The sequence below is a fragment of the Podarcis vaucheri genome (assembly GCF_965113315.1).
Source record: "Podarcis vaucheri genome assembly, chromosome: 16".
NCBI lineage: Eukaryota > Metazoa > Chordata > Lepidosauria > Squamata > Lacertidae > Podarcis > Podarcis vaucheri.
Window position 1 is genome coordinate 13,599,785 of NC_138754.1, and position 22,758 is coordinate 13,622,542.

The 22,758-nt window shown below is 49.2% G+C and overlaps 1 long non-coding RNA gene across 1 annotated transcript in view; it reads right to left on the bottom strand.

The window, feature by feature from the left end:
• Positions 1-659: 659 nt before the first annotated feature.
• The window catches only part of LOC309520888, a 33,619-nt gene continuing 11,520 nt past the window's right edge, over positions 660-22,758 (bottom strand). Inside the window, exon 2 of the long non-coding RNA XR_014214464.1 lies at positions 660-2,956. This is a non-coding gene — a long non-coding RNA (uncharacterized lncRNA). The remainder of the gene's footprint in view (positions 2,957-22,758) is intronic.

Below are 22,758 nucleotides of genomic sequence, written 5' to 3' on the forward strand. Positions count from 1 at the left end.
CAGTTTTTGATAATGTTAACCATGCAATGGCACATAGCAACTGGTTGTTTGATGGCTGACATGCAATGGCCTATAGTATCTGTCTAGGCTTGATGACTGATGACATTGAATGCATGGCTATGTTTGATGGCTGATGTTTTTTTTGATAATGTTAACCATGCAATGGCATATTGAAACTGGTTGTTTGACGGCTGACATGCAATGGCCTGCAGTATCTGCCTAGGCTTGATGACCAATGGCCAATGGCATTGAATGCATGGCTGTGTTTGATGGCTGACGTGCAACGGAATATAGCATCTATTTGCACCTGTGTTTTTGTAAGTGGTGGTTGTGCTGCACTATGCTCCAGAGAGTGGTCCAAAAGGCAGGGAGTGGTCAGCTCTATGGAGTAGGATCACAGTGATCAGAAGATAAGAAGAGCTTGCTGGATCAGGCCCACAGCTCATCTAATTCAGCATCCTGTTCTCACAGGGTGACCCTGAGAAGCCTGCAAAAAGGATCTGAGTGCAACGACCTTCTCCCCACTTGCAATTCCCAACAACTGGTATTCAGAGACATACTGCCTATGACAGTGGAGGAATGTCAGGCTTCAGGGACTCAAGCTTCCTCCCCCCACCACCTTTGGCAGTAGATAAGCAGAACAAAGCGAAAGGAGTCTCTTACCAGCGAGAGATTTTAATGATCACAGCAAGAGAAAACAAAGAATCCATTCCTCAGAATGGAGGTGCTCCCAATTAAGGGTTCCACCCACTTCACCCCTAGTCACCCATGTCACTTCTGTGTCTTGCAACCTGATCTCACAACCACGGTGCTTTCTGTGCTGCCACCATATTTGCTCTTCGTGACCTTGTGCTGAGCCGATGGAGGCTTTCCAGCGAAAGAGATTCTGTTAACTCTCACTCTCCCAGTTCTTCTTCTCCTAGTTGTTCACCACCCAGTTCTTCCCAACTTCGGTCTTCTGAACTATGTCCCTCTGCAAACCACTGTTCCAAATCTATACTGTCCTCCTGCTCCTGGGAAAATTCAGGATCCGGAGCAGGGGGAGGGAGAGGCTCCCACCATTCCTCATCTGTGCCGCCCTCCTCCGCACAGTCCCTGACAAGGAAGAACAATGGAGGTAGCTTTAAGACAAATATGCAGTTCATACAAATATGCACATTGACATTCACATTTTCACCAGATTAACAAGAACAGCAAGAATTTTCGTCCCTTAATGAATGAGTTAGTCAATCAAATTTGCATAGGAGAGAACCCAATTGCTCCAAAGAATAAAAGGAGCACATTTTATTGTTGGACGTTACTTTTTAAGTAGGGTTTCCCAAACTTTGGTCTCCAGCTGGTTTTGGACTACAGTTCCCATCATCCCTGACCCCTGTTGCTGCCAGCAAACGATGATGGGAGTTGTAGTCCAAAAGGAAGTTCTAAAGTATTTCAGAAGGTGTCATTGTAGAAGAGGCATCTTCTCTTTTCTCTCACCCAGGATTGATTTAACAATCAATTCTTCCTGGGAAATTCTGGGAATTTAGGCGTTTGCTAACAACTTTCAGCACTTTTAATGAACTACAGTCCCCAAGGATTCTCGGGGGGGGGGGGGAGCCTCAGCTGTTTAACATGGTGTGATTGTGGTTTAAATGTTTATTTATTACATTTATATACTCTCCTTTCCCCTCCTCAATTTATCCTCACAACAACCCTGTGCGGGAGGTTGGGCTGAGAGACAGTGGCTGCCCCTCAAGGTCACCCAGTGGTCTTCATGGCTGGGTGGGGATTCGAACCCTGCTCTCTCCAGCTCTCTTACCATTGCACCACATTTTCATATTCGACAGCAGCCAAACTCAAATGAAAGAAACCCTCAGGTCCAAGATGCATACTTACTTGGGAAGTGAATCCAATTGTGCATAATAAGATTTACTCCCCAGCAGCTGAGTGCAGGATTGCAGCCTAATTCTGGGACCCTATAATAATAATTTATTACTTGCACCCTGCCCATCTGACTAGGTTGCCTCAGACACCCTGAGCAGCTTATACCTGCGGAAAAGTCCTACTGAACTACAGATGGAGGAGAAATTTGACTCGGTTCACATTTAAAGGCGAACCTGCCTAATTTGGCACTCCCTGAAGCAACATGCAATCCAAAACACAGCCATCCGTTGAGATTTGCACTTCTCTGAATTTTCACAATGCAATTATCCAGCCAAGTACAGTGGTACCTGGGGTTAAGAACTTAATTCGTTCTGGAGGTCCGTTCTTAACCTGAAAGTGTTCTTAACCTGAAGCACCACTTTACCTAATGGGCCTCCCGCTGCTGCCACGTCGCTGCTGCGCAATTTCTGTTCTCATCCTGAAGCAAAGTTCTTAACCCGAAGTACTATTTCTGGGCTAGCGGAGTCTGTAACCTGAAGCATCTGTAACCTGAAGCGGTTACAGGTATCATTGCAATGTATACCAAAAATGCACATAGCAGGGTAAAAATGTGCAGAAAAAATGCATATATTAGTGAAAGTGACATACCAAAATTGCTTTGCAAAAAGGTGTACATTAGGAGAAATTTGTACTAAGATGCTCGTGAATTTTCACAAAGACCTCAATAATAATAATAATAATAATAATAATAATAATAATAATAATAATAAATTTATTATTTGTACCCCACCCATCTGGCTGGGTTTCCCCAGCCACTCTGGGCGGCTTCCATAGAAACAAAAAATACACTAAAATATCACAGATTAAAAACTTCCCTGAACAGGGCTGCCTTAAGATGTCTTCTGAATTTCAGGTAGTTATTTATCGCTTTGACATCTGATGGGAGGGCGTTCCACAGGGCGGGCGCCACTACTGAGAAGGCCCTCTGCCTGGTTCCCTGTAGCTTTGCTTCTCGCAATGAGGGAACTGCCAGAAGGCCCTCGGTGCTGGACCTCAGCGTCCGGGCAGAACGATGGGGGTGGAGACGCTCAACCTGATGTAGAGATGCAGAGGACTGAATTTAAGACTGGAAAAGTGAGAAACCAAGAGAATCCCAATGTTGCCAGGTTGCCACACCCAGCACTGAACCCCGTGGGACTTCCTATTGAATAAACCTATGCTGCCTTGAACTTGTTGATCATTCAAATGAAGGGCTGTGGTTCGGTGGCCGAGAACGTGCTCTGCATGTTTTACAACTCCTCCATTAGCTAATTGAAATAAACGTTCCAAAACGTGGTCTGCCAGAGTGCTTATACACGGTGCCATTTGAGTAAGGATTTCCAAGCGGTCTGTCTGCTGAGTGAAAGCGAGCATTTTGCACGACAGCAGCCACTCTGCAAGCAAATTCAAATAAGCATTCCGAAACGTGACCAAGCTGGAATGCAAGGCCTCATCTTCTTTGCAAGCTATTCTGTGCGAAACAGGAGTTCCTAGATATCGAAGGTCTGGAGAGCAGATCTGAGCAAGACTGTAGCTCATTCATCCGGCGAGCAGAGACGGTGTAGATTAGAATCAGTGATTTGGGGTTATTTTAAGCACTATGCAAATCCTATCAACAGTTGGTGTAGAATAATTAAACAAATGTACTGCGCATCTAAAAATATTATTACAGCCCTTGATGTTCTTTTATGCAAAATGGCTCGGGGACGGATGGAGATTGGCTCTTGCTGAAATTCCCTATGTGCCTTTAGGCAGTTCTCTGTGCAGTGGAACAACAACAACAAGGTGCATACTAAGTCAGGCCAAGTTAAACCATGGGGCCTGTCTAGCTCTGTGGTGTCCACAATGAGAGGCAGCAGATCTCCAGGATTTCAGGCAGGGAGTCTCGACCACCCACAGCCCTTCACAGGATAAAACAAGTCCCCCACCGACAATTTTGGTACAGGTTAAGCAGATGCGAGGATCTCAAAAGGAAGCATACAGGAGACCATGAGTTCCTAAAGCAATGTAATGTCAGGTGCAGGTGTCAGGAGTGGGCCAGCAATAAATTACACCGAGTAAGTGAAGCTAACAACAACAACAACAACAACAACAACAACAACAACAACAACAACTTTATTTTTTATACCCTGACCATCTGGCTGGGTTGCCCCAGCCACTCTGGGCGGCTTCCAGCACATTCAGAAACATAGAGTTAACTCTTTATTAGAAGAAATAAGAGCTGCTCAATAGTGCCCAGCCTAATGAGCACAGCAACTCTTCCCAGTAGATCTTGCCCCTATGAGGCAGTTGTGGGCACTGACAGTCTCCGCCTTCCCACAGCTGTCTATGTCTCCTTCTCTCCTGGGTCCTTCCTAAGCAATCTGAGACTCTGCTGGCACACCTGTCTCCGCTCCTCCCTCTTCATACCTCTTTGGGTTCTGGGAAACCAGGGGAGAGGGGAGCTAGTCATAGCAGGATGGGGAGATCTCCTGGCTTCTTCACCAGCCTGATTCATCTCAGCCTCTTGACCTCTCTCCTCTTCTGCTTCTGGACTTCTCTTTGCCACACACTCTCCCTGCTCACTAAACCCTGTTGCCTCTACAGCTTCTGACATCTCCTCCTTCCAGCAGGCTCCCTCTTCTCCCTCTGACCACGCATCATTGTCCCCCCCCCCAGCTCTGAGCCTTCTTCCACCCAGCCAATCCATGACATGTAAGCACCCTGCAAATCTGACTGCAGCTCCTTCTACGATGCAAATCCAGGCCACAGTTTTCCATGCACATTTTCTCCCGTGTTCGCACCTTGCAAACAAGTTGGTTTGAGTGTCGGAGCAGGACCAAGGGACCCCAGCATCAAATCCCTACTCAGCCTGGAAGATCACCGGGTGAATTGCGCTATCTCTGTCACCTACTCTTGCTCCCCTTCCAAGATGAGGTGTGGTCTCTTAGAATCAGGAGGAGAAGCACATTCCCTTCTGTGAAACATTTCAAATGCTGCATGCCAGTGATGCACTCAGGTCATTCTGGTTGACCAGGATGCTGGACCAGAAGGCTGTTGGCTAGATCCTGCAAGCCTCTCGTCTTTTCTTATTATGGACAGGGTTGGAGGTAAAACTGGGCAGGGCAATGGATGTAAATATTCCCTTTCTACAGTAGGCTAGTTTGTACACACTCATGCAAACCTCCGTGTCCTCTGTTCAGACAAGCAAGAGGCGTTATCGGAGTTCAAGGACACATTCCAGCCAGGTAAAAACACTTCGTTGCAAAACAATAGCCAGTGAGTGCTGCAGAGAGAGGAGATGGTATGGGGTGGATCCTGAAGGCCAGATTGAGCAACCTGGAGGCCTACATTTGGCCATCAGACCCAAAGCTCCCTGCTACTGCTTTCAACAAATCTCTCTCACTGCCAGGTGTGGAGAGTCCTCCTCCCTCTTTGGTAATTTTGCAGATAAGAATTAACGAGCACTTGATAGATTTATAGTCCTTTTATTACAGCCTCATGTTGCAAGCACAAATATACAGCCCTCCACAAGGAGGCCAGTTGGCTACTCTAAATCCTCCTCCTGACTTTCGCAGCAGTTAAGGCACCAACGGGAAGTTCCTCCCCCTTCTGCCTCCTTTGCTCCCTTATATGCTAGGACCTCTGAGTCCGTGGTGAGGAGGGGCACACTCTCAAGTGACGTCTTGACCAGCTGCCCCCTCCCTTCTTGCTCCCTTGTCATTATCGCGTAACTCCTTCCTAAGCTGTTCAGTTTCCGTCTCTCTCTCTCTGCTTCTGAACACGCTGTGGATAAGGGGGGGGGGAGGAGACCTCTTCCACCTCCAGCTCTCCATCGGAGAGAAGCTGGTCTGCCATAGAATGCACTCCCCAGTCCTCATCTTCAGACCCTGACATATACTCCCTCTATCTATTCAAAGGTTAGCCAATTCCACTGTCAGGAGTGCATGCAGGAGCCAGGCCCTGTGACCAGTAGGGCTTCGCAGGACTGGGGCCTTCCTAAGTTTGTTCTGGAGAGGTAAGGTGCGGCTGCATAGGTGAGGCTGCTTGGTAATGGCCCTTCCGATCGTCAGGAGGAGGGGGGGTTGCGGGATCGCGACACCACCCACACTCGCCCTCGCGAGGCTGGTGCCAGCCTCGCGGGAGGCCGCCGGGATTCCCCCAACTAACACCCCCTTGGCGCCAGCCAATCGGCTGGCGGCAGGGGCGGGCCTTAGAAAGGCCACTTAAGGTCGGGGCAGCCCTCGGCTCGCCCCTTTTCGCCCGGGAGACGAACCAGAGCAGCACACGGAAATGCCGTTTACCTTCCCGCCTGAGTGGTACCTATTTATCTACTCGCACATTGTGCTTTTGAACTGCTAGGTTGGCAGGAGCAGGGACCGAGCAATGGGAGCTCACCCCGTCGCGGGGATTCGAACTGCCAACCTTCTGATCGGCAAGCCCTAGGCTCCGTGGTTTAACCCACAGCGCCACCCATGTCCCAGGGTAGAAAAACTTATTTACGCAGCTTATAGATAAACTATGGAAGTCGTTTCCACAGGAGGCAGTGATGGCCATCAACGCCAATGACTTTAAAAGAGTATTAGACAAATTCACGGAAGAGAGGACTAGCGATGGGGGCCCGGAGGGTACCCACGGGTGGCGGGAACTTTAAAAGGAGATTTCACTTCTGGGTGGCAAGGGGAGGCTAGTGGTTTCGCCGTGCCGCGGGGTTCTGCAGCCGCCAGGGGACGGCCGGCTCGGGGGCTGCAGATTTGATCGCTTAAGCCTGGGATCATTGGAGGGGCTGGCGAGCCGCTGCGGGGGAACGTTGCTTGCTTGCCTGCTGTTTGCATTGCCTGTTTCCTTGTTTGGGGGAGTGAAAAGGCGGCACCGTTGCTAAGCTACGGGTTGCCTCTGGCCGCCATTTCTTTCGGCCCACGTGGCCTGAGACGGCCGCCATCTTGCCATAGGCAGCTTGGCCTGTGAGTCCTCACTATACGCAAGGCCGGGTGGGCGCCCTAGTGGCAACTCATTAGCATAGCAGCTGCAGCAAAGCATTCGTGATCACATTGCTTTGACCCTCAGCGTTTTATTTCGGGCTTAAGAGGCTGTAACCTAGCCGATCTTCCAGCCGCATACGCATCATTTTATGATTATTCGGCTGTTTGGCGCTGAATTATTTGGAGTAGAATTATAGTTTGGTGGCTTATACAGGGTAATTTTAAAGGGATTTAAAGGATATTTGGCCAATTCCTGCTGCTTTTGCTGCTTTTTCCTGGCCTGCTCTGCCTGGGAATCCATTTAACGCTGCCTTGCGATCGCTTGTGCTGCGGCTCTGAAAGTCTGCTATTGCTGCCGGCTGGTGTGTTGTTGCAATAGAAACCCCTATTGTCTTGCCAGCCAGCAGGACAGTGGTAAGACTAACGACCAGTACTTAAGGCTATTGTTTCCCAGAGCCACTCCTAGTGGCTTTCCTGTAAGCTTAATCTTACGGTGCAACTAAGCAGGTTAGAGTGATATTGCTATAGCCCAGTCACATAGATACATACATAACAAGCAACCACATACACATATAGATATAAATAAATACATAAATAAACAAACAAATATAAGCAAATAAATAATTAAATAAGACATAAATAAATAAATAAATAAATAAGTGAATTTAAAAAAAAATTGTTTTGGAAAAAAGATAGGTAGAAAACAATAAATAAACAATAAATAAATAATTCCCGATTTGCATAAAACTTGACTGCCCCCCAAGTCGCTGCTTTCGGCTTGGTCATGGAGAGCAACAGCAACCCCCAACAACCTCAACTAGGCAATGCCTTAATGCCAGCAGGCCCAGGTAACCCGCAGGTCGTGGCGCAGCTCTTTTCCGCGCTGCAAGCATTCTACGCGCAGTGCAGAGCACCGATTACTCCCTCACCGAACATTGTCGAGTTGACACAAGATTGCATACCAGACACCCCCCCCAGCCAGCAGGGTCAGGATGGTCCCTCCACTAGTGCAGCTAGCGTGGCTGAGCAGGCCCCCAGCAGGCCTCGGACGCGCTTGCAAGCTGCAAAAAATCAAAAATCTAAGGCAGGTCCACCAAAAGGCAAGGCACCAGCTAAAAAACCTAGGTCGAACGCACAAAAGGCCAGGCCAGCGGGGGCCTCTACATCAGCCCCGCGCCAGGAGGTGATTGATGTTCCCAGTGTTTTCCAGGATAACCCTAGTCAACCAAGCACCTCGGAGGAGTCATCTTCCGAGGAGGAGCTGCCCCCTCAGCAGGTGGCCGTTGCCAGCGACCAGGCCCCCCGTGACGACGCTCCACGGGGCGGAAAGCGGAAGTCGAAGAAGAAGCATCGGTCGAAGAAAAGCAAAAAGAGGGATACTTCGGACTCCGAGGAGGAAACAGGTACCTCTTCTTCAGATGGGGATAGTGATGCACCAATGGAAACATATTGGGGGGAGGGCGAGGAAGTTGGAGCTCCCCAATGGGTTCATGAACGAAGGGCCAACTCACACAGGAAGGCTTTTAACGGCACGCTGGAGTGGAAGGATGGGGCTTTGGTCCCAGACGTTAAAGTCTCAACCAACGCTGCCACTGACTTTATTCTGGGGAACCACCTCTCTAAGAGGAAGAGGAACAAGATATTGAATGGCAATTACGTGGATATGTTTTCCCTGCTGCCCCCAGCCCAGGTAAAGGGAAAAGGGGAGAAAATTAAGTACTATGGGAAAAGGAGGTACAGGGTGCCCCGGGTGGAGCGATCTTTTGAGAACTGGCTTAATGGCTATCAAGTGTTTATGGCTGTGGTGTCAAGTTGTTATCCTAAGAGGGGCGCGCATCTCGTGTCCTACCTGGCTCACGTCAGGAGGGCAAGGGAGCAGGCAGGTGATGAGGCCGCTTTGGCGTATGATGAAGACTTTCGGAGGAATGCCTCGCTGCTGTCTTCAACTCGCTGGGACCAAAAGGACAACAACTGCTGGTTTGAACATGTGGGGCCCAATATCGAGAGGAAAAATGCTCAACAGCCAAAAGCTGGTAAGGTGGAGACCCAGCGCCGTAGACAGTGCTGGGACTTCAACAAGGGTACCTGTCAGCGCGTTACCTGTAAGTACCTACACGAATGCGAGAGGTGCTTAGGCAGCCACCCTGCGGTCAACTGCTTCAAAGGGAGGCAGCAGCCCTTTCGGGGGGGGCAGGGGTCACCTCTCCCGGGGAAACAGGGGTGGCTCCGCCGGACCTGCAGCCCCCGCCCAAGGGCCAGCCGGGGCTCGTTACTAACATCTCCCTAGGCCTCGCGTGCTCTCTGATAAAATTGGAGCCCTTGAGAGCACTCTTGAAGTTCTATCCAAATAGACCTACTTGAGGAAGGGTTTTCTGAAGGTTTTAGAATTCCGATTGCTTTTACACCCAATTCCAGTTGCCCACCTAACCAGAAATCTGTGTTAGAAAGACCCGACATCGCGCTTAAAAAGATACAGAAGGAAATTACAGCTGGCAGGGTAGCCGGTCCATTCACAACTCCGCCTATTGAAGGGCTTCATATCTCCCCGCTGGGTATTGTCCCAAAGAAGGCCCCCGGTGAATTTAGAATGATACACAACCTGTCCTATCCCAAAGGAACTTCGGTTAATGACGCGATTCCCCAAGAGATGTGCACGGTGAAGTACTCTTCATTCGGTCAAGCTGTGCTGTTGGTGCGGAGCTTTGGCAGGGGCGCCTTTTTGGCAAAATGCGACATTGAGTCAGCATTTCGCTTACTCCCGGTTCATCCGGAGGACCACCGCTGGTTGGGTTTCAAATTCCAGGGAGCATACTTCATTGACAAAGCTATGCCCATGGGTTGTTCTATTGCCTGTGCAGCGTTCGAGACCTTCAGCACCTTCTTGGAATGGGCCCTAAAGTTTAGAACTGGCTCTCTAGCGGTGGGTCATTATCTCAATGATTTTATTTTAGTGGCAAGCGACGCAGGGGAGTGTAGGTCCCTCCTCCTGGCCTTCGAATCCTTAGCTGGGGAACTGGGCGTCCCTCTGGCAAGTGAGAAGACCGAGGGTCCGGTCACTACTATGACCTACCTGGACATTGAACTCGACACCGTAGCCCAAACCTCGCGCTTACCGGCTGAAAAGTTGGCTGCCTTAAGAGAGCTTATCGGCCAAATGCTGCCCCTAAAGAAGGTCACCTTGAGGCAAATTCAATCCCTCCTGGGACACCTCAACTTTGCCTGCCGTGTGATCTCCCCCGGTCGTCCTTTCTGCGGCCGCCTAGCAAAGCTGTCCGCGGGCTTACGGTCACCCCATCATAGGGTACGCCTTTCTAAGGCGGTAAAGGCGGACCTCCTCATTTGGTTACAATTCCTGGAAGGGTTCAACGGCATATCGCTGTGGCAGGATAGCTTGGCGCTGCAGTCCGATTTCCAAGTACATTCGGACGCGGCCGGGTCCCTTGGTTTGGGGGTATACTTCAGGGGCCAGTGGTGTGCCCAGCACTGGCCCCCCTCCTGGCAAGGTAAACCTATACTACGCGATTTGACATTCTTAGAATTCTTTCCCATCGTAGTTGCAATTCACTTATGGGAGGACCAGTTCAAAAACCATAGGGTCTGTTTCTGGACGGATAATCTAGCGGTGGTGTCAGTTTTGAATAAACAAACGTCACGCTCACCCAGAGTTGCGTCCCTTTTAAGGTATTTTGTCCTTTCCTGCCTGCGGTTGAACCTTCACGCTTCAGCCAAGTTCGTCCCTGGTATCGATAATAATATCGCGGACGCTCTATCTCGTTTCCAGATGGAACGCTTTCGCTCATTGGCGCCGGATGCGCAGCAGCAGCCGCAACCATTCCCGGAGCACCTCTGGAATATTGGCAGCGAGAAGCAATAAAGGGAGTATTGTCTGTGCTAGCGCCTTCTACCCTGAGATCGTATAATAAGGCATGGCTAGACTTCACATCCTTCCGCATCAGAAAGGGACGGTCCAAGCCAGGCAGGCCACCGTCCAAGTCCGAAGTCATAGAGTATTTGGTCCACCTTAGAGATCTTGGCCGGGCCCCCAAAACTCTCAATATCCATTCAGCGGCTATATCCTTCTTTTCTAAAACTCTATTTTCTGTGGATCCCTGTTCGCATTTCGTGGTGCGTAAGATGCTTGAGGGCTGGTGCAGGTCCAGGCCTCACGGCAGGGACAGGAGAAGACCAATAACTTTAGATATACTCACCCAAATTCGTAGGAAGTTGAGGGCCCTGTGTTGGTCAAGATATGAGGCTAGACTATTTTCAGCAGCATTTTCTTTCGCATTCTTTGGCGCGCTACGCATAGGTGAAGTGGTATGTGAGAACCGTGCAGCCTCTAGGGGGCTACTGCTTGAGGACGTGACGGTGGGCAGCTCGCATGTTATGTTAAAAATCCGTAGTTCAAAGACTGATCAGCTTGGCAGGGGAGCTTTGGTACGCCTCCAGGCGACTCAAAAGGCGGGCCCTTGCCCGGTAAAGGATGCTAGAAAATATCTTTGTGTGAGACCAAAATCCAGTGGCCCCTTCTTCTTGCATTCTGACGGTTCCTCCCTTTCAAAGCAGCAGTTCACGAGGGTTATGCGCAAAGCAATTGCCGCCAGCGGGCTTCCCCAGGAGGAGTACGCCGCGCACTCCTTTCGAATCGGGGCGGCGACTACCGCCGCCCATATGGGCTTACCGGCTGAAAGAATCATGGACATGGGGCGCTGGAAATCCAATGCATTCCAGAGTTATATCCGTTAGCCCTTCAAATTTCCCCCAGCTTTCCCCTAGGGCACTCCTCCTGATCCGGTTCTCCAATTCTCTCTTTTCAGGTACTGGTGTGGTTCGACTGTGGATCCTCGGCCACAGCATCGTTTATTGGGCAAAGCGGCGCGCTGAACGAAGGGGCTGGGTCAAAGAGCTACAGCTACCCAGCAGGGTCAAATTATCTTGGATCACTAGGCGGGGTATGCGCTGGGAAGAGTTTTTCCCAGTTGTATCCAAAAGAATCGCTGCCGAGGGCCCTCCCGATGCCTTGGTCATCCAGCTGGGCGAGAACGACTTGGCATATAGGAAAGGGGTAAACTTGATGTGGAACATCATTAATGACTTGGAACTGTTGAGGGCATCCCATGAAAGCATTACAATCATTTGGTCATCTTTGCTGGAAAGGCGATGCTGGCGGGAAGCAGTGAAGCCCGCGGCGGTGAATAAGGCTAGAAGGATTGTGGAGCGCACGGTGGCGCGCAGAGTGGTTGCACTGGGAGGTCGGGTCATTCAGCACCCAGGTATACGGTTTCACAAGGAAATGCTTTATCGCTGGGATGGCGTGCATCTATCTGATGCGGGAAATGATATTTGGTTGGCGGATATTTTTCAAGGTGTGAGGGATTGGTTACAGGTCTAAGGGTATTGGCGGCGAGCCGGCTTGCGGCTCGGTGGCGGTAGGCATTGGCCGGGGTATTGTCATGCAGATGAGGTTGGGGGGGAGGAACGCCATCACCTCCCCCAATGCTTGAAGGGTAGTTCGTTAAAGGACTCCGAGGGGCGACGCCTCGTCCGAAACCTACGGAGGCTAGGGCCTAAAGCGCGCCCCCGAGCGGTAACCCCTCGGGGAGGAGCGCCTAGGGATATGCATCTCGGGTGGCTCCCCCTGTTGGTGTTTAACCCTTCCCGGTTAGACCGGATAGTCGGTTAGGGGCCAATGCCTAAAGCCAATACCCTTCTTTCCTGTAATCAATAAAGTTGTGGCCAATTTCGCCCATTAAACCTAAATCGCTGTGTCCGTTGTCTTTATTTATTTCACCTGTGGGGGGGGGAGGGAATAGCCACGCAACTCACAGCACCTGGTGGCAAGAGCCGGGAAGGGATATAAGGTCAGCATTTCCCTTCGGCTTTTTGCCGCAGCAACACACTTCCTGCCTTGCTGCATTTGGCTTCTTGCTTCCTGATCCTCGGACCCTCAGCTCCTTGACTCCTTGCTTCTCAACCCTCGGACCCTTGACTTCCTGACTCCCTGCTTCCTGACCCTCAGACCTCTGGCTTCTGGACTCTCATTCCTGCTCCCCACCCTGCCATCTTGCCCCCGGTCCCGACATCCTCAGCCGGAACTTCGATCGCCTGTAGACTAGACAGTGACACATCCTGACAAAAAGAAGAAAGATACTCAAGCAGTCATTGAGAACCATGACCATCTGGCCAGTGCTTTCTGTGTTCCCTCTTCCTTTGCAAGGGGTTGGACTAGGTGAGCCTTAGAGGGCCCTTCCAACTGTACAATTCTGTGATGCTGTTAGCACAGGACTTTGGGGGCAGAGGTCCAGGGCCCTCCTTCAGCAGAATGACTGCAGCCTTGAAAGGCTGGTGTACCACATTTTGAAGCTGGCAAATCGATGTGCATTACCACCCAGAGTAGGGCTGGGGAACCTGGTGCCCGCTCCAGACATCGGACTACAACTCCCATCATCCCCGACTAGTGTGACTGATGGGAATTGCAGTCAAACAACATCTGGAGGTACAGGTTCCCCAGCCCTGAGCTACAGCACCCCCCCCCCACCGCAGGACCCTTTGAAATAGCTTTATTGTTATTATTATTTATTGGACTTCCCAGACATGCTAGACATTTGTTACACAAAAAGGTCTCCAAGCGATGTGTAACATATTTAAGGGCATGAGCAAAGGTAAACAAACAAAACAAAAAACATGCATTATAATAAGCACACATTTATAGAAAAACACATGGGATTCATTTTTTTTAAAAAAATACACAGTGCAACCTTTTATAACAACAGTGGAAAGCTCTGGCAGATCAACTGACACAGAATATTATTATTTATTGAATTTGTGATCTGCAGTCCCAACAGTGGAGGCTGGACTATGAGGTCTACTGGATCAAAGACCTCTCAGGGTGCATATCGTACATTTTTTACTCCTCTTCTGGAAACCAAGGCTGTGGCTATGGAAGAAACAAGACTCTTTGGGAGTGTTAATGCTGCGAACCCCACCATCATAGGCTCAGGTTGTATATATGTGGGTGGTGCTGTGGTCTAAACCACCGAGCCTCTTGGGCTTGCCAGTCAGAAGGTCGGTGGTTCAAATCCCTGCGACGGGGTGAGCTCCCATTGCTCTGTCCCAGTTCCTGCCAACCTAGCAGTTCGAAAGCACACCAAAAGTGCAAGTAGATTAATAGGTACCACTGTGGTGGGAAGGTAAATGGTGTTTCCGTGCGCTCTGCTTTCTGTCACGGTGTCCCGTTTTGCCAGAAGCGGTTTAGTCACGATGGCCACATGACCTGGAATGCTGTCTGTGGACAAACGCCGGCTCCCTCAGCCTAAAAGTGAGATAAGTGCCGCAACCCCATAGTCGCTTTTGACTGGACGTAACCGTCCAGAGGTCCTTCACCTTTACCTTCATATGTGTTAACAAACCATATATCATAAAGACACTACAGTCACTGCTGTGCCTCACTCCAAAAGGAGACACAAACCCTGGGTAAACGCCTGGAACCCCTGGAATCTTGCACCACTAGGAGATTGGGGTGGCATGTGACAATACTTACAGAGGCTGGGGGGGGCATTTCAATCACTCTGGTGAATCACCTAATGTAGGAATAGCTGTGGCAAAGAGGTCCCTTCTGTACGTCTCAGGGTGAAGGTAAAGGTAAAGGGGCCCCTGGCCATTAGGTCCAGTTGCAGACAACTCATCTTATTGGCCGAGGGAGCCGGTGTACAGCTTCCGGGTCATGTTTGCCAGCATGACTAAACCGCTTCTGGCAAACCAGAGCAGCACACGGAAATGCCGTTTACCTTCCCGCCTGAGTGGTACCTATTTATCTACTCGCACATTGTGCTTTTGAACTGCTAGGTTGGCAGGAGCAGGGACCGAGCAATGGGAGCTCACCCCGTCGCGGGGATTCGAACTGCCGACCTTCTGATCGGCAAGCCCTAGGCTCCGTGGTTTAACCCACAGTGCCACCCATGTCCCAGGGTAGAAAAACTTATTTACGCAGCTTATAGATAAACTATGGAAGTCGTTTCCACAGGAGGCAGTGATGGCCATCAACGCCAATGGCTTTAAAAGAGTATTAGACAAATTCACGGAAGAGAGGACTAGCGATGGCTACTAGCCACGATGGCTATGGATCTGCCTCCACGATCAGAGGCAGCCATGCTTCTGAATACCAGTTGCTGGAAGCCACAGGAGGGGAGAGGACCCGTGTGCTTGAATCCCGCTTGCGGGTTTCCCACAGGCATCTGCTTGCACACTGGGACAAAACGAGGCTGGACTAGATGGGACACTGTCCTGAACCAGCAGGATATTCTTATGCTCTTAGACACCCTAATGGAACAACCCCCTCTGGGATCTGAGTGAATTAGGGGTTGGGGTGGGTGGGTTAGAAAGGAGGAACATTAAGAGCCCGTGGCGGATATGGAAAAAAACAACAGTACCTGGGTTTTGTCCTTCCCTCCCACTCCCTGCCTCCCTCTCCCCTTGACTGTCAGAGGAAGTTCTATTCAAACGGAATCTCGACAGCGTTCCCCTTCACTTATTAATACCGCCGAGTACATTTCAGCGCTGGGAGTGTAAATATTCAAACAGTTGTATCTCTTTCCCTCCTTAGCGTCTGAAGAGAACAGCTTCCTTGTGTGTGAATGAACTGAAACAGAATAAATCATTCCTGGCAGCTGCATTGTATGTGTGAGGGAGGAGTGGGGGGGAGCACTGGAGGGGAAGTGAGGATCTCCCAAGGATATTCCCACAATGCACTGCTGGCAGGGCCCCTTTGCTTTCTCCCTGGACTTTGAAACAAGGGGTAGGAGGCCTCCGAAAGCAGGAGGGGGTTGGGGACAAAAACACCTTGAAGGGGTGGGGTGGAAAATGGAGGCCACTGTGGCTCTTCATAAACAAAAATGAGGAGGTTCCACATCAGAAAAGCACTGTGGGGTTATGGCCAAAGGCCCACCTAGGAATGGGCAGGAATCTAGTTTGTTCCTCATTTTAAAGTGAATTGATGCAATTTGTGCTTCCCCGGGTCATCTGTGGATCAAAACGCAGTTATCCATCAGTTTTTGCTGTTATCTAATTTTTGCAACACAGTTCTCAGCCAAAAAAGACATTAGAAAGTGTGTTTTGGGACAGGATGTATGCAGAAACGTGCACTTAGCTATATGGCGCACTAAAAATGTGAGATTTTGGGTGGTTTCAAAAAATAATTCGCAGAATGGTGTGCATTGTGGGATAAAACACCCTGTGAAAATGGACATATTAGGGAAGACCGTGTACCAGAAATGTGAGTTTTCGTGTGGCTTTAAAACAAGTAATTTGCAGAATGATATGGAAACCAGCCTTGGGGAAGTGGACAGCTGCCTTATATGGAGTTAGCCCACCAGGTCCACCTTGCTCAGTATTGCCAACACAGATTGGCAGCAGCTCTCCAGGATCTCAAGAAAAGGTCTCTCTCAGCCCTCCTTGGAGATGCCAGGGCAGAGCACGCAAAGCAGACACTCTACCACAGTGGCGTAGCGTGGGTTGTCAGCACCCGGGGCAAGGCAAGTAATTTGCGCCCCCTAACCCGTGGATTTGCGCCCCCTAACCCGTGGATTTGCGCCCCCTAACCCTAACCCCCAGATGTTGCGCCCGGTGCGCCCGGCCCCCCCTGCACCCCCCACGCTACGCCACTGCTCTACCAGTGGGCTACAGCTCTTCTTCATAAGCACTTATGAATAAACAATAAACAGGGAACAGAAATAAGACCGATCCATCCATCTGTAGGTTCATCTAGTTGGTGTTGGCTTGAGATTTTGGCGAGCCCTTGGGCAAGACACCATTCACATCCTCCTCCCTTGGCAAGTCTATCTTCTCACTGCAGCAGGACAAGGAAACATAAGGCTGAGCTTAGAATAGAGTGATGGGCAGGTCTAGGATTACAGTTCCTTTGCCACCTCCACCTTCTGCCTGGACACTGAGGTCCAGCACCGAGGGCCTTCTGGCAGTTCCCCCGCTGTGAGAAGCCAAGTTACAAGGAACCAGGCAGAGGGCCTTCTCGGTAGTGGCACCCACCCTGTGGAACGCCCTCCCATCAGATGTCAAAGAGAAAAATAACTACAAAACACTTAGAAGACATCTGAAGGCAGCCCTGTTTAGGGAAGCTTTTAATGTTTAATAGGTTATTGTATTTTAGTGTTTTGTTGGAAGCTGCCCAGAGTGGGCGGGGTATAAATAATAAATAATTATTATTATTATATTACTCAGGACGTGGATGTGTAAGACTGGGAAGGACCGTGCTTGCTTGGTGGCATGCAAAAACACTCTGTGCGTGCCCAGAGACCTTTGATCCTCCCAGGGCTGTGCTGCAATGCCAGCAAGCAGGCTGCCCTGTGACTCAGCAGAAAGTCTCTCTGCGCCAGCTCAGCCGTCGGGCACCCAGCCCATCTCGGCGGTGCATCTGCCTGACAATGGCATCTGCAGATGTCGGGCGCGTTGCAGATGGGAGTCTCGACGTTCCTTGGAGGACGCGGGCTCCTCCGTTAATAACGGCGAGGCAAAGCTCTTCTGAAGAGGGTCGTAAATCTTTGATAAGGGCTGCTTAATGCGCCGAGTTAAGAAAGGAAGGGGGAAAAAGACAAGTCTAGGAGCAGGCTGGGTGTGAATATGCCAGGCAGGGCCTGTCTGAGTGCTGGAGAGATCCTTGGGCCGCCCATGTGGCCATTGTCCAAAATAAATCCTTCACAAATGCACCATTATTGTGTCAATGATATATGGCAGAATACACCCCTCTGTGAAAACAAAAAAACCCCACCGGTCTGGAGCTTCTGCAACAGTGCTGTTCCCACTCTTGGGGCAGGAGGAGGGGCAGGCAATTGGCCACATACCCTGTTTCCCCCAAAGGAGCACTCATTTGGTTTTGCTTTGGGTGGAGTTTGGGGGTGGTGTGGGTGACCAAATGGGCCAACAACAACAACTTGTATCTCTTACTCCTTTGCAGTGCCCTCCCTATGCAGTGTGGGCCCTGTCAGTTACCTGTTGAAAGGGCCAAGTGGGATTTTTCAGGGAGCCCCTAATTGGCCCACGATGCCTTTGTTTTTACCTCCTTCACACTGTTGGGAGTGATTTTTTGGAGTACAGTAGTACCTTGGTTCTCAAACACCTTGGTACTCAAACAACTTGCAACCCAAACACTGCAAACCTGGAAGTAAGTTTTTTTGGTTTGCAATCTTTTTTCGGAAGCCAAAAGTGCTCCGTTTTGAGTGCCACATTTCCGTTTTGAGTGTTATGCTGAGTTCTGTCTGATTTTGCTATTTTTTTTTGCGTTTTTATTTTTGAGGCTCTTTTTGTTTTGTTTTTGTGACTGTGTGGAACCCAGTTCAGCTACTGACTGATTGATTGTGCGACTGCAGTACATTGTTTCTTGCTTTCATTTTACAGATCAATGGTCTCATTAGAGAGTAAAATTCATGTTAAATTGCTGTTTTCGGGGTTGTTTTTAAAAAGTCTGGAATGGATTAATCCATGTTGAAATACTTTCCATGGGAAAGTGCGCCTTGGTTTTGGAACGCTTTTGTTTTGGAACGGACTTACGGAATGGATTAAGTTTGAGAACCAAGATACCACTGTAGTGCAATTTATTGTTTAATCTGACTGGCCCATGTTTATCTGGCAAGCTTCATGGCTGTACAGGGACTTGAACCCTGATCTCCCAGGTCCCAGTCCAACACTCTAACTGCTATGCCATGCTGGCCACGCACACTTTCCCCTAATACATACAGTTTGTAAACATTGTTTGGCTAGAGGATCGCATTCAGTTAAGGGCAAATTTCAAAAGAGGGCTGAGTTTTGGTTCTCACGTTGTTTCAAAAAGTGAAAATGCACACACTCTTGTATATACATACACACAGAGAGACACAAAATACAATGTAATATACTCCCACACATTATTCTATACTCAAATCTAATGCTCACCTTTTTGGCCAAATTACGTTGCGAAAACTAAGGTGCGCATTAGATTTGATGGCACATTTACATTCGCCAGCAAACGCTTTGTTTGTTTGTTTTAAGGTTCTGGAAATTGAGGTGCACATTAGATTCGATGGCGCATTAGACTCGAGTAAATACAGTAAATTGATATGGTGTTATGATCGTAATACATATGTAGATATTAATAGCCTACTACATTCTGTATAAACTCATTCCGAACGTTGTCATATTTATCCAAACAATGTCTCCGTCTGTAGGCAGCTCATTCATAAGTTGCGAGTGTTGTCATGCTGTTGATCCATTGATTAAAGGGTATCATATCTTTATTCTTCAAATTCATCAGTATCAGTCTCTTGGCCACCATTTGGATGCACAGAATGCATTTTCGTTGCCCTGTTGCTAATTTCAATACAATAGGTATATAGTTCAAAAGAATGTTCTCTGCTGAAAGATTTAACTTTTTCTGCAGTCATAGTTATACAGTCCAGCACTTTCTTCCCAAACTTAGGAAGTATAGAACACTGCACAAACATATGTTTCAGAGAGACATTGTCCTTGCCACATCTTCTTTTCTGTCATTTTTTTATAGAACCGTAAAGGAGAGAGGTAAGGGACGCGGGTGTCGCTGTGGGTTAAACCACAGCGCCTAGGATTTGCCGATCAGAAGGTCGGTGGTTTGAATCCCTGCGACGGGGTGAGCTCCCATTGCTCGGTCCCTGCTCCTGGCAACCTAGCAGTTCGAAAGCACGTCAAAGTGCAAGTAAATAAATAGGTACCGCTCTGGCGGGAAGGTAAACGGCATTTCTGTGCGCTGCTCTGGTTCGCCAGAAGCGGCTTAGTCATGCTGGCCACATGACCCAGAAGCTGTACACCGGCTCCCTCGGCCAATAAAGCGAGATGAGCGCTGCAACCCCAGAGTCGGCCACGACTGGACCTAACAGTCAGAGGTCCCTTTACCATTTAAAGGGGAGAGGTAAAAATTGGCATCCATTCCTTTGTCCACTTTTGCCTTTGGCCCTGTCCTCCAGTCTGGCATGTGGCCCCTGGAAGGCTACCCAGAAGGGAATGTGGCCCTCAGAGTTTTCCACCCTTGCTTTAGATTAACCTTTGGGTCATATGTTTATGAGAATCCATCCCTCATCTCTGCCTCCCCGTCTATCTGTTTCTCTCCTCCCAATTCTGCAGTCACGAGTAAAAAGAGAAACCATCTGATAGGCCATATTATGCTCATTTTTCTTCTTCTTAACACACATCCATAGCATGATCTTGCTGTTTAGAAGCCAACCAAGGTACAGAGAATTTGTAAATCATTTTTTATTGGCACCGGGGGAAGACATGCACTTAGATATCACGACCATTAAAATGAAGATTATATAAAGCATAGATTTATTCCCGTTAGGCAAACCCATTCCATAGGCGAACCTCTCCCTTTTAAAACCTCAAAGCAAGCGAAATCCTGCAGAGCACAGCAGCAAATGCATCTTCTGTGGGGCATTTGGGTCCGTCCATCCCTGCCCCCCCCCCAGATTTAATTAGACTTTTAACCAATTGATCTAGTGACAAAGCAATTACATTGAAACAAATCTGCATGTCTCCAAAAACGTCAACTGAAGATGCCCTTTTGAGATATCGACAGAAGGGTGAGAACGTTTATTGTTTAATAACCAAAAAAACTACTGCTGCCTATTAGAAAAAATGACTGCCATCATATTTACTAATCACATCCTCAATTCTCCCAGTGCCAGTCTTTAAGTAGCCAAAACACCACCACCCATACATAAGGCAGATGCGTCAGGTTTGCAGAAATAGAAGCTGAGGTTTGCAGTAAGACAAAAAAGATCGAAGAGAGCATTCCCCTCCCCGACCAAAACAGCCCCCAATTGAGGGCTGAGCATGCTCAGTGGGCGCTAAGGTTTTGCTGGTTTGTGGCAGTGGGGCTGGGCTGGGCAGATGGATGAATGGGAAACTGGGTAGCAAGTCCTGCTAAGAGAAGGTCCTGCCTGGCCAAAGGTCACGAAGCGAGCATCATCGCCGAGTGTGGCTGATCTCCTATGCCCACTGTTAGCTGCTGCCCATTGGAACTGGTAGGGTGGAAGGCAGGGAGCCCAACAGTAGGGGGTAAGGTAAAGGTAAAGGGGCCCCTGACCATTAGGTCCAGTCGTGGCCCACTCTGGGGTTGCAGCGCTCATCTCGCTTTATTGGCCGAGGGAGCTGGCGTACAGCTTCTGGGTCATGTGACAAGCATGACTAAGCTGCTTCTGGCGAACCAGAGCAGCGCACGGAAATGCTGTTTACCTTCCCGCCGGAGCGGTACCTATTTATTTACTTGCACTTTGACGTGCTTTCGAACTGCTAGGTTGGCAGGAGCAGGGACTGTGCAACAGGAGCTCACCCCGTCGTGGGGATTCGAACCGTCGACCTTCTGATCGGCAAGTCCTAGGCTCTGTGGTTTAACCAAAAACAGGTAAAGCTGACTCATTTTTCCTCCATCCTCATCCCTGGCATCTTCTGCAAGGGCAATACTGAGAGCGAGGGCTCATCCACACTCACCTTTTATCCCTCACTTTCTAGGCACAAGTTGGTGCTTTAAAGTGTCATGTCCAAACACCATGTTTTGGAGGCGGGTCAGCACTTTCCTGGTGAAAAGCTGCTCTTTAATGCTGAATCAGAACAAGCAGAAATTTTCCATGGATTGCTGTTTGTTCTCAATCGGTGGTAAAGAGTGGGTTTTTGCAGGTGGGGGGGGACTCGAACACAACAATTTTAAGTGTGGGGCTGTGCCTAGAAACACAGTGCAAAAAGCAATCAGGATGAGCCCTGAGCAAGAGGAAGCTGACAAGCAGAGCTAACACCCCCCCCCCGACATATTGTAAATAAAAAGGCAAGCATGCGTCTGAGAGCAGACTGAGGCTGATGAGGCATCAATCCATCTGCCGTAATGGACCAGCGTCCCCTGGCCTCTCTGAGGTCTTGCACTTAGGACTGATTTACAACGGGCTGGGTGCATTTCAAACGCTTCGCAAGGCAGCCTACAGCCTTCCAATGCTCATCTTGCGATATGCAGCCTACTTAATTCTACTGTACTGCAGCTGCCTCCGTCGGGTGTGTGGGAAACCCATCACCCTCTATGTTGTCAGACTCCAACTTCCACCAGCCCCAGGCAGTTCCATCAGCTCCCATCAGCATGGCAAGGGTGGGTGGGAATTGGAGTTCCACTAAACCCAGAGGGCCACGTACTGTTACGTGAGTGGAGTTCCCTGATCTGGGCCTTGTGCCAAATCCACAAACTCTCCACGCCAAGAACGAGTTCCAAACTTTTGCCGCAGACTGTCTTTAAACTTGTTACACAAACCTGTTGCAAATACAAATCAGCCCATTGCTCTTAAACAACTAGCAAAGCAGCTGGGTTTTCTTTAAGTTCTCACTTGTTAATGTAGTCCATGAACAGTTCTCTTTCTGGTCCCAGGGTGAGATTCAGTTAAGTCAGATAAGTAAGAATCGGACAGCTTCTGAGAGAGACCTGGACTCCCAGGGATGAGTCATCAATTAACATAACATTGAAGCAAAGTCTCCGCTCTCCTTTTCGCGGCTTTAGCCGCACGAGCACCTTCTGCACTTGCCACAGTTCTCGGCAAAACAGGAATTCTGCAAATGCAAACCTCCCTATAACAATTCATGCATGTTAAACATATCTTTTATAGGTACTGTTATGTACTGAAGTTCTCACCCTGGGCCAACAGGGGATACTGTAGATAGTTATGCAAGTAAGGGATCGAAAGTGACATTCAGTGATTGGATAGTTTTAGAAAATTGTTACAGTTACGTTGTACTGGGGCTCTATATAAGCAGGCTGACTGAACCCTTCAGTTCAGTTCAGTTCTGTTCTGGCCTGTGAATAAACAAGAGCTGTTTGAAGAATCACTGTGTCGTCTGATATGTT